General features: G+C 44.6%; 1 protein-coding gene across 1 annotated transcript in view; it reads left to right on the forward strand.

Moving 5' to 3' along the window:
* The first annotated feature begins 113 nt into the window (after positions 1-113).
* The window catches only part of cracd (capping protein inhibiting regulator of actin dynamics), a 25777-nt gene continuing 12671 nt past the window's right edge, over positions 114-13219 (forward strand). Inside the window, exon 1 of the mRNA XM_048252958.1 lies at positions 114-363. The gene's annotated coding sequence lies outside the window, so the exon portion shown is untranslated. The remainder of the gene's footprint in view (positions 364-13219) is intronic.

The following is a 13219-nucleotide window of genomic DNA, read 5'->3' on the forward strand; positions in this document are numbered from 1 at the left end:
AAAAATAAGTTTTAGCCTAACTGAACAGGTTACTGATCACCTGTCGATGGTTTCTGGCACGAGCATTTCAGTAGGCTAAACGAGTGATTTTGCAGAGTCTGCGGGCAGACGCTTTCTTTGCCAAAAGCGGCCTCATCAGCCACACCCTCCCCGGCTCACGTGCAGTTGTGCGGGAAGCGGAGCCTCCTCGCGGCAGTCAGCGCTCTGGACGACTGCTCATGCATGCCTGTCCGTCCGACGGCAAAAGAGCGAGCGCTCGCAGCATCAGCAACACACAAAGGAGGTCGAGAGCTGCGCGTGAATGGGGAGAGCCGCGGGTTACCAGACACTTAGAAACACCTCATCAGTCTTAAGATCTCCAAGGTACCACCTCTATTCTTCATTTTGTTATTTTTGAACTGATATGATGATGGCTTTGTTTGTAAAATTGACCTTGCCTTGGTAGGCTATTTGTTCTGTATGAGAACAAGGGGATTGTGCGTTTTTTTTACACAGACGTGCGCTCTGCAGGAGGTCAATGATGATCGATGTGAGGATTGACATTTTATTTTATATGCATTATATTGCTCTTTAAAATAGGCCCCTGCATCCTATAAACCTGATTTATAAACCTGATACAATTTTCATTGTAGCCTGCATAGCTTAATATTATGTTATTGTCTAGCATTTATAACCGACATTGTCCACCAAACATCTGGTTCAGGTTCTGCCATTAGGCTGATTTCAAGCGTCTTCTATATAATTAGTATTTCAACCAGTGTTCCGATTCAGCCATATTGGCCCGTTTTCAATGATAATGCCAACATAACGTTTGGTTGAGGGTGTTATATGTTGCCCCCCTCAGCCATCGTGTCGCCGACACCCCCATGCTCTCACGGGTATCACTGGCTACGTTTTCTGTCATAACGTAGCCTACAGCTACCTGTGACACACAGTGCATGCTGTTGTTTTAAAAGATGTGAGCAGTAACATCATGCTTGGATGTCATTGCATGGCTACCAATGTTCATCTTTGATTTCTCAAAAAAAAACTGTATGTCTCAAATATTCGAGAACCCAGGCATGCTCTCACTAAAGGGGTCTTCGTCATTTGAGAGATCAGAAATATCCATGAGATAATAGCTGACGCAGTTCAGGTGCACATTCCCTTGATGGAGGGGGAGGGGGGCTGTACAATGTACACATATCTTTATAAGCTGCCAGTAGTCAGGTTTAAAGGAACTGGAAGCCTTCAGGATAGCAGCCCACCTCTCCTGTTCTTTATGAAATATGAATTTCACACTCATTCAGCTCTTGTTCTGAGCTTCTGAGAGTTTATGAATCCCACAGACTTCCCTGTTTTGAGTAGGCTGCATTGATAACGTCCTACGCCGAACATCAAGGGCATTTTTAGAGGTGGAGTGGTTGAGAGCCCATTAGACAGAGTATATTGTTGACATCAGGCAGCATATTTGCCATCACAGGTGCTCTTAGGGGCTACTCAACACGGTCACAGTTTCATCTCCAAAAGAAAAATAGGATCACTGTTCTAGAGTGTTCTAGAGAAGAGGTTAGATAGAGAGTCAGACTTAAACAAACAGACATATAGGATAGATAGATAGGTAGATAGATAGATAGATAGATAGATAGGCAGGTGGTCAGATGGATGGATGGATAGATGGATTGATAGAACTGGTCTTAGAATCAACCAGCTGACACAGCTTTACATGACAAAGGGGACAGAAATAAAATACAGCAAATCATGTAAATGAGCCTCTTCCTGAGTTAAAAGTTTGCCTTTTAGCCACCTTTAAAACGTGTGGCTTCAACTCCATCTCAGGCTGAAAGAACAGCCTCACGAGAGGCAGAGAACAGTTCATCATAGCCTACTCTCATGTGTAGTGGAGTGATCTCTTCATTCAGCAGGTTCCATCCATTCTTTAATCTTGCAGAAGGAACTAGTGACCCACTGCTTCAAGGCCTCACTCCCCAGCCCCAACGTTAATATTTCATGGGTAGAGGAGATTAATATTAATAGATGAAAAGCGCTGCATCAATACAAGCAAGCCAGTGGAGGGGAAGAGCCTCCTGCCTTTGACCTAAGTGTGGTCTGCTGGTGTGACAGGTGTTGGGACGGGAAACAAACATGTCTGAGGCTGGGCCAGGATAGAGGGGTGTGTTCGAACAGAAGACGGAAGAGCTTGGGACTGGTCATTGGCAAGGTGTATTGCTTTTTCTCAAAACAAAATAGAAATTCACGTATAATTCACGGCATGCCTCAGTGAATGTGAATGACCTGCATATGACTAATACTAACTGAAGCTATAATTCTATGGATCAAACAAAGCAAAACCTTGGTCCTAGTTCCTCATTAGTTACAAATGGTGAGTACATCATTAGATGTACAAAACTTGTAATCCACATTTAGAAACAAATTTGCTTAGTTGATGTTTGTTGCACCAAATGATAAACAGAAAAAAGAAAAAGGGTTCAATAAAATGACAGGTGTTCAATTCAGTTGGATGGAATTCCTTTGCCGTGTAGAAGCTATACTGAAGGTAGAAGGTTGATGGCTGGGCCCGTCTGAGTGACCCACTTAAACGTATGTCAGTTGGCTGAACGTTGCCAGGCAGAACAGAGTCAGATTAACACAGAGATCAATAAGTCATTGTGTGAGTAGAAACATGTCTACAACACCAAGTGAAGGCTTAAGCCATATACCTCCTTCAAAATGGCAATGTATATTATGCACATACACACACAGGTATGCACACACACACACACACACACACACACACACACACACACACACATACACATACACAATCACACACAAGGCACATCAATATATGATGTTCTCCCTACTCACCCTAACACCTTAAATATGACAATTCACCATGACGTCACAACAACGTTCTTTCGGGTGGCAAAAGCCGAAGCGTCTAATTCAGGAGATAAATGAAGTGCCTAACCTTGGTCATAGTAGATGTAGCCTAAAGGCTAGTCAAGTTAGAAGTGGCTACTCCGCAGGCAGTCTTGCTATCTTCTCTGTAGCACTACTTTTGACGACGTCCATTCGCTTTAACCTCCTCACCCACATTTTTTTTTTTTTGAAGGAAATCGATAAAACCCTATACCTTTTGCTGTATATCTGGCGGCGCAACCCCAAACACAACACGTTTTGTCATCGTTTCAACTTTGATCAACAACATCTCTTCAGGTCACTGGAAGCCACTCACGTTCTGCCACCCGGAAATATTTTGATGCCTATTGTTTACAAACATTCTGAAATGCTGTATAGACTGGCTACTTTTGTTCAGTCTTCTATGCATCGGTTGATATGGATTTATTCATTCAGGCAATGTTTTTATACATGCTCCCTGTACACTATCACACATTTTGTCCACCCAGATGCCTCCATACTTTCTGGTCATGGTCAGTACACCCCAGAGCAGTGTGTGTGTATGTGTGTGCGTGTGTGTGTGTGTGTGTGTGTGTGTGTGTGTGTGTGTGACTGGTCAAACGGTCACAGAGGTGGCTGCAACTGACTGAGGCACTCTGGGCTCAGAGGCCATAACTCAGCTGGAGGGAGAGGACGACACAGTAACGACGTAGAGCGCAGCAGCAGACATGCCAGAGGAGAGGAGGAGATAAGCATCTGAAGCAGCCAGGCCGAAGGGCCCTGGCAGAGCTGCCACTGTCCGCACAAGACCTCTGAATCTGCCCTCAGAGAGAGAGAGAGAGAGAGCAGTAATGTGATTTTGAGTGTGTGGAAGAATGTAAGCAAGGCAGACAGAACAAAGGGGGCGAAGGAAGCCAGTTCTGCAGAGAAAGAAGAAGAAGATGGAAGGAGTGATAGAAAAAGAGGGACAAAGGCAATTATGTAATGCAGCTGAACAATCACATCAGAGAAGATTTAATAAGGAAGAATGTGCTAGCTAGATGAAGAGAGTTTTTGATGCTTTAACAAGTTAGGGGAGACAATGCAGTTGTTTTTTTTAAGTTGTAATCTGTGAGGAGAGAGAGAACCAAAGAAAACAGAGACAAAGAGAAATCACGAGGATGGGAAGGACAGAAAACGTTAGTGAGGAAGAGCGTTCGACTTCCAGGGAGGGCGACAAGGGCACGGACAGAGACACATGGCCAGTATGAGCGACGTGTTTGTTTTGTCGTGTGAATGACGGCACGAGAGCATGGGTGGACAGTGCTGCTCCTGTTCCTCGTCTTGAAATGATGAGTGTGTATGTGTCCCAGAAACACAAAGAGGCTCTCTCATCACAGCCACAGCCTTTGCGTTTGTTTATGCCCCCGTCATGATGGAAGAACAACATGTCTGGAAACACTGTGTACTGGCTTGGCTGACTGACACTAGTCAAAGACAGTGAGGCGGAAGAGGAAGACGAAGATGAGGAAGACAGTTACATTCACGCACAGGGTAATTACATCACCAGATCTGACCCAAGATATCTCGTTTTTTTAATCAGCCCCTGAGCTGTAACTAACGTCTCTCCTGATTCTTATCTGCGACGCTCAGTGGAATCACAGGCTCATTCTGCTAGCTTTGTGTATTTATACACAGAGATCAGCTCACACTGATGCCACTGAAATCACAGGTGTACTTTCAAATGCCTGGGTACCACCCCCCACCCCATCCCCCTTTCAGGAGGGATATAATCCACAGTGTAGATATATGATCTGAAAGACCAGCACTCCCTGCTAGGGTATGTCACAGCTGATGTTTTTTCCCCCTGAAGTTGTGATTTGTCCCTAAGGCAATGGCTATTATTGGCAAACCGCGCTGTGATCGTAAGTTGGAATGTCAGCATCCAATGGCATAAGGACCACAATGCAGAGAGGAGTTTGTTGTTGACCTTTATCAAAGCTGTCATTTTTCTGGATTGAATGCAAAGGATGGCTCCGGGGAGCACCTCTGCAGCAGCTAGTGTTTCAGCTGGGAAGAAAAGTGGGCTTGAATTTATGGCCATGCAGCAGCTTCACTGTGATATGGCCGCTCTGGACACTGATTCAGTTGTGTGTCTCTCAGAGATGTGTCTTTTTTAAACCCGGAAGGCATGACAACCGTACCCAGCTATCGATAGGCAGGCTGTATGCAGACATGGCTGTGATTTTACCACTCTCACACAGACATTTGTGAAACACCTAATTTGAACTACAACAGTGTGATTGTAAAACAACCAAAACCAGAGTGTCTTCAGGAAGCGTAGATGCTGTGAATTGGCCGATTCATACTGACCCCTTGCTCCATGTGTTCTGTGGAATGTGTTTCCTGACTCCCATTGCTAATATCTTCTTGAGTGTGTTTTTCGTGGGAGTATCGCTGTTGTTATTATTAAAAGCGGTCTGCTGCACAATCTTGTCCGCGCTGGCAGCATGCAGCTAGAGGGAATCTCTCGTTTCTTTGAAGTGCAGTGCATCTGAAGAGCAGCCAGGCTTCAGGCCTGCAGCCAAGAGTCAGGGCTAGCAGATCATTGGAGTCCCTTAGGGCTGATTACCATAACTTCTGTCAGACAACTCAATGAAACTGCACCATCCATAAGGGACTGTATAGCCGCAAGAGACTAGCTACGGTGCAGCTGGCTGATACAGCATGTGAACCCACCCCATGGACCAAAGTGCCATGGAGGTGGTGTTTTAACCCACATTTGAACGCACGAGGAACTACATTGTCCAGACTATCCATATTCTCCTGTATGTAAGCCAGTAGGGAAAATATTTACAATATACGGCGAGTAGGCTAGGTAAAGATCACATATGTGTATATTTCTATTTTATGTTGAGATATAGTTTTCTGAAATATGCACACGTCATTGGTAATATTTGCCCAATAATACATGAAAAGGGATGGTTTGTTATGGGATATCAGGCCCAACCGCTGTAGAGCTTTTCATCAGTGCTGTAAGTTAGTCGTTAGTAGCAGGCCCTAACTGCTCACTTTTTCACAGTTTACTCTGTGTTGACTACTTAGCATAATGTGAGAGATGTGTGTAACAGTAGTTGCCAGGTTACAGAAGTGGCACTAGCCATCTTTCTAGCAATCTTTGCCAATAAGTGCTTTAGGTCACAACTGAAGTATGATTAATATATTTTATGATAAATATTGCATTTGTAATAGTTGATACTTATAATATAGGGCTTAAATGATCCATTAATAACTTTTGACACTAACTATATGGAAATTATTTTAATTATACTTCTGCTATCTAGTTATGGACGGCAATATGAAAGACGCTCATACACACACTTACAGTTAATCAACAATGATTCTCTTTGTGCATGTTAGGGACTTGGAATTGATCAATGGTGCACTGTTCTCCCCTGCACTGCTTAGCTGGCTGTCCAACAAAGTGTAGCTTTGTTAGCAGTAACAAACACTGCTATATAAGTGTCCATACTACCTCACCAAGACCGTTTTCTCTTCCTCTCTCTCTCACTCTCTCACTTTGTGTCTACCCAGTCACACACACACACACACTCTCTCTCTCTCAAGCAAACACGCACACACTCATTCAGACACTCACACACACATTCATAACATCTAACAGACTGCATAGTTGACACATTCTTCCCTGCATAGTCTTTTTTTTTATTTATGTCCATGGCCACATGCAATGCCAAACTCACTTGCAAGGATATACACATTGATATATTCTGACAGACTGCATACATATCTCTATATATAGCAATCTTAACATTATGCACATGGGAACGCATGCTCAAATATGATACACTCAGCCAAAACCATATCAATTATTAACCAAATGTCATCATGGATTTTTGATGGCTTTGCATGAAGATAAACCAACAATAATGGAGCGAGTAGCTACCTATAACGATGTCTCTTGATAATATGTACTGGAAAACACATACACATACAAAGACCAGGTGGAGAGTGTATGGAGATAAAGTTTGTATATACAAAAAGAGGTGCAATAAAAGCTGTTACAGCAAATATGCAAAGTGTACAATAGTTATAAAAAAAACTGCATAACACACAATAGTGCATACATTTGTAGTATGACCATACACGAAAGTCAGACTGGATGAGCGTTCACACACACTCTAGCTCGCACTGCATCTGCGCAATGTGATACCTGACTCCAGGTAATGCCCCAGTTCCACAGTAACAGCAGGCAAGTTGAACAGCCCCACGCACAGTCGAGCATACCGTTAAACACAAATACAAACACGGCACGCACACTTCTATACTCTGGATCAAAACTACAACAAGGTAAGCTTGCATTCTCACACAGTACAGTGTATAGATTCAACATTTCTCAATCGTCTTCAAAAGTATCTTCATAAGTAACCACTGTTTATTAAACTATACATATTCATGTAATCAAACTAGGAGTCATGTACCTGTCAATGCTGACTATTTTAGCAGAAAATGTGCATTCTTTGCATTTTATGAGTGTGACAGAGGACATGATGTTGATATGGTTTCAGTGATGCTGGGTGCACGGGATCTTGTGGAAAATGTAACCCTGATCACATTAGCTGGTTCTCCTCCAACCCCCTACCTACACCCCCCTCCTGACCTCTCACGTTCACGCTGTTTCTTTCATCACTGCCTGCTCTGTACCGTCATTCATTCTCAACTGTGATGGGCGCTGTGTGTGACTGCCATAACGGAGAGCCTCATAGATGCTAGTGCAGAACAGTACAGTTGCTGTGTTATGCAGGTCTACTTTGTGTATTATGACTGGGGTAAGGTGTGTGTGCGTGTGCGTGTGTGTGTGTGTGTGTGTGTGTTGTCATATAATACATCCGGATGACATTTGCATTTGCCTGCATGCGGCCATTGGCCAGCATATTGACATCCTGGCATTTTCAGTGATGTGTACTTTGCCTTTCCTGGGAGGTTTTAGGGAGGCAGTAAATGATAAAAAAAAAAGAAAAACCTCGCTCATCCCACCTCAGTGACACAATAGGTTTACTACTCATGCAAGTACGTACAGTCTTCATCTGTACATCTTAGATGAACTGTTGTGCGCTTTCGGTAGGATTGTCTAAATGCTGATTAAGGGCAAAGTGTGGACTCTCCTCATATTGCTTGAAGTGGAACCTGACCCTCGATCAGCACTTAGAACGACATTTCCATCCATCCTTCATCCAAGTCTGCAGCTCACTTCTTCTGACTCAATGAAAACATTTGGCCCTGTTTTGCAGTCTCGAGATAACCATAAGATAATCTGTTGAGATACTTTGTGTCATTTTTTTTTGTGTCTTGTATTTCTCCAAAGCCACTGACCTGAGGACCAGCATCGGGACTCGTGAAAACAAATATAGCAAAACAAGAACAGACAGAAAGCACAAGGTGCAGAAGAGCAAGTCAATGTTTCCTAAGGTTTTACTGCAGTGGTGTGCAGCTTTGTCGAGCTGTGCAGCTGAATTAGGTAAAGGGTATGATAAGTGTATGTGTACTACCCATTTAGGCTAAGCTAAGTCACTGTGTGCTGGCACGCTTTTAGCCAATGCCGCCGGTAGTAAGCTGTCACTTTGCCACACAAATAAATACAGGATTATGCCAGTTACAGTGACTTAATCCATCCTGCTAATGTGATTAACTGTGGCAGTTCATCAGCCAAGTCATATTCATTTAGCACAGGTGATGCTATGCAATGCTAGCACACAGCTTTGCTATATCTTAAGTTAGGACGCTAAGCTTTTTTTTTTGGTTTGTTTGTTTGTTTTTTTTTACTTTTCTATCATTTCACAGGGTGACAAGACTACTATTGGTAAGTAAGAGGGACATTATATATTAGGTGTGACTACTAAGGTTTTACAAATCTGAGGCAAAACACATCTTAGCCTGTTCATACAAACAAAGAGACCAAAAATAGGCCTATAGCCTTATCAAGGTCTGGTAAATAGTTCCAGTGCTCAAAAAGGTATCTGCCGAGATAACAGTGTGCCGAGTACTCTAGCATTTGGGTACATTCCGGGGCTACAAAAGGCATATCAGTTCAGATTGAACAAGGTCAATATTATGAGTGCCAGGATCACTTTATGTCAATGGTTTGAAAAGGTCATGAGGATACCTGCACTGAAAGTCTTCCTCTTAGTGACCATGCACCTTATTGGAAAGGGTAGATATACCACTATGGCTATGGCTGGTTTATGGCTATCCTTCTAGAAAGTTTGATGAAGGCCTATTTTTAAGGTACTTGTGCAACGGATGGCATATTGTATTCATCCATTTGCATTGCACTGTTCCCCCTCTTAAGTCCTTGTGCTCTGGTCACCCTAGCTGTGCTATTGTGCCTTAATCAGCAATTAAGCCAGTGCAGCCGGCACCAAACAATTAGCTCCACTGCCGAGCAACAGCCACTAACCCAGTCTCATACAAGTAGCTAATGATCCATGCTGACTAACCACGACGTTGCAAGACATTTGAGACATGCCATTGAGCATTGGCACACTGATGCAACACTGTTCTAGTACTGCGCTGAGTGACTGAGGTATAGAGCCGTCCCTCAGAGTTAATGACCATTCTTCCTCTTCACACAGCCAAATGTCAAGCCATCCGACTGTTCACGGTCCATTGTTGTGCTGTTGTGCATTGGAGCACAAGCACTGTGATTATGTCATCACAAGTGGCTCCACTCGGGGGTGAAGATTCAGTCCCTGCTGCTGCTAACCTTCTGATGCTGCTGCATCAGTGCGGTGGTGTGGCTGGCCACTATGCTTTGCTACGCTACGCTTTTGCCCCTTGCGTTATAGTGGTGGTGACATCAGGTTTTCTGTTGTTGTTGGTTCTCCCCCCCCCCTTTTTTTTTGCAATGCTGAGTCGTGCCAGGAGCCTGAGCAGCACTGCAGTATACCCCTGCGTTTTGTGAAAGGAATGGTTGCTCCAGTCGATGCCGTTTTGCGAAGGGCTGCTGCTGTTGCTGCATTCCTGCCCGGTGTGGAGAGCACTTACTGGGATGCTGTCTGCAGCTGCCCCCCCTCACCTCACCCCCATCCTAAAGGCGTCTCTCTCTTTCTGGCTGTCAGAACAGAGCACATTGCTCACCCTGTGCTTTGCCCATCCCATCTGCAGCTCAGCTAAGGGCTTCATTCAGTGTACTGCAGCCACACACACACACAGACACATACTCTCCATACTCAAATGCTATATACTGAAACATATGGAAAACCCACATGTAGATACATACAGACCAAAACACAAAAATGCATATGCAGTGGGTGACTTATTTGTTCATGAAAATAAAAGCCAACAAACACATTCTCTCTCTCTTTCACACACACACACACACACACACACACAGAAAAACACTGATTCCACTGTCCCCACAGACAACCCAGAGCTCAGACGAACAGAAGAGTGTGCAGCTGTCAGATGCTGTCTGGCTGAAGTAGACAGCAAAACAGGACTTTAGTTCCAAAATAGACACACAACAATTGATGCCTCTGTCACAGTCACACATTTAAAAAACAATACTGTCTCAGCAGCTCTGCTTTTAGAATGTACTTTATTTCCATTTTGATGGCTACCAATATTCCTCCCGCTCTGTATACACCTTGTGAGGCTTCTCTAAACAATCAAATTTGCTGCAGAAATGTGCTGCTGGTTATCCAGGCCATATGGAGCTGATCCCCTGATGGATCAGATGATGAAAGTGTGTTAGGCCTGCATTATGGTGAGTGATGAGCTTGTGCAGTAAACATAAACCCCTGGTCCCCTGCCTGAAGTGGAAGAAGTCGGGTCTGTGGGATGAGAGTCACAGATGAGAGAGAGACAGAGAGAGAGCCGTGCATGACGATGACAAAGAAGATGATGATGGTTATAGGACAGTGAAAGGGAATGACATGGGCAGTGCTGGGAGAATGCAGATTGTGTGGGGTGTCGTGCGGAGCCTGTGTGTGTGTTGTGTTTTTGGAATGCAGATTGTGTGGGGTGTCGTGCGGAGCCTGTGTGTGTGTTGTGTTTTGGTGAGTGTGTGGAGTGTTAGAGGAAGGCTGGGTGTGGGTATGAGAGCAGCAGTGCCTCTGGGTGCTGTATGAAGCAGCCATCACTTGCAGTATTGCTGACTCAGGCAGACGTCTATAATCTAATGCAGGGCTAATGGAGGAGAAGGCACGGGGGGCTCCCTCTGATGTTATGCACCTCTTTTTCCTTCTGTCCCTTTCTTCTCTAGCTCTCTCTCTCTCTCTCTCTCTTCCCCTCTCCTAATGTCTTGTCTCACTATCTTTCTGTATCCCAATTCCCCTTGCACTGTAAGATGGAAAGAACATGCACACAACCACATGCCCACCCAGGCACACACACGTTGCAGTGCAGTTTATCCACACCAGCCTCACAGGGTCAGCCAGCCTGCAATCAACCAGCTCCCAAGACCAACAGCATCCAGTCCTGAATGGACAGAGGTTGTCCATGTGAGGACAATGAAGGGCAAAGGAAAAGAAAGGGATGTAAGGGACATATGAAGAGAGGGCAAGAGAAGACAGAAATCAGGAATGATCTTAAAAGAGGTTTGAAGGGAACATCTGGATATCCTATAGAGAATGACCGATGGAGAGAGAGAGAGGCAGAAAGGGGATTACATATAGTACAGTGAGAGTGAGAATGAAAGAGAAGGATGAGAGGGAATATAAAGAGAGGGTTACTGAAAGAAAGAGAGACAAAAAGGTAGATAGAAAGAGAGAAGAGTCCACAGAGGTGTGCCATCTGCACTGCAGCCTTCTGAGTGTACTCAGAAATGCCCCCTTTCATGTCGGCTCACGTTTCCCCTGCACTCTGATCTCCTCTCCTCCCCTCTCCTCTCTTATCGTCTCCTCTACTGTCCTCTCCTCCTTTCTCCTTTCTCTCCTCCTCTCTTCTCCTATCCTCCCTTCCCCCTCTCCACTCCTGTCCTCTCCTCCCATCTCATCTCCCCTCCTCCCCTCTCATCCCATCTCCTCCCCTCCCCAGTGCTCCTGCTCAGTCCTTTCAGGAGTCATCTCTCTCTCTCTCTCTCTCTCTCTCTCTCTCCCCGATCAAATCAAATCCAATCACAAACCCTTTACTGGCATCAAGGAGTGAGATCGTCGGTGCCAAAACCTGCCAGTCTTGGTCATACTCACACATACACACACACACACACACACACATTTATGCATCACTGTGGAGAACATCCCTGCTCACGCCTCATTTTTTCCCAACTTTTACCACAGACAAAGATTGCCATTACTATGGCGACGGACGCCAAGGAAACTAAGCACGAGGCGCGTTTAGATGTAACCATATCCGATGGCCCAGGTAAACAGAAGAGAGAAGCCTTTTGGGCCTCCCCTTAAAGAGACGGCACCACTTTTGATGACACAACAGCAAGACCACAGCATTCCTTTGGAAGACGCCACTGTGTCTGTTCTGTTGTTGGTGCTGTTTCTTTAAGATGCTGCATGGTGTGGAGGCAATGGGTTGTGATCGGATATCCTCACACAAACACCCATTGGTAAAACGTGTGCTGTGTAAAGGCTTTCACTGTGTTTGCATGTGTGTGTTTTTGTTAGTGTGTGTGTGGGGTGTGGGTTTTTCACCTTCAGCCTCAAATCTTTTTCTTAAATATAACCCTTTGTGTTGTTTACTTCTTTACAGGAATGATAATGCCAAGTAAATACAACTGTAATAAGCCAGAGAATGTTTTCCAAGAATTCATTTTTCAAGTCCCAGGGTAGGGAAATGTTCTCTAGTGTCTCTCTTGTGGATCCACAATGAATTGTTTGAAGCCAAAAGGATAATAGCCAACAATTTCTTAGCAGCCAGAGTACACTCAGACTGCATTTCAGTCATTGCATGTTAAATAGTATATCTCTAGCCTGTAAAATCAGAGTGTGTTGTGATAGGGCAGAGTCTGAGAGTGGCTGCCCTTTCATGTGTGTGATTGGCAGGCAGCAATGACCTCAGCTACCCTTAGGTGACATCACTCAGTCCAAGGTTCACTTAGGGTATTACAACTAGAATCTGGAGGCTTATGAAAGTGGGACAGTGTAGTCGTTCTTTTTGTGTGTGTGTGTGTGTGTTGTGTCCAAACATGCTGTGTTGCGTGTGTGGGCGGTCAATGCCACTCTCTGTTATTGTTCCTGGAGAGTGCCCCCACTCTACAACTGTAATGTGCCCACGGGCACCTCACATGTGGGTCAGTGTTTAAAGCAGGATGTTATTTGGTGCTGACAGTAGGCCAGAGATTGATTGGCCACGTTTCATCATTGTTGTAACAGCAGCTCCATATTTTCTG

This window comes from Alosa alosa, chromosome 9 (genome assembly GCF_017589495.1).
Source record: "Alosa alosa isolate M-15738 ecotype Scorff River chromosome 9, AALO_Geno_1.1, whole genome shotgun sequence".
NCBI classification, from domain to species: Eukaryota; Metazoa; Chordata; class Actinopteri; order Clupeiformes; family Clupeidae; genus Alosa; species Alosa alosa.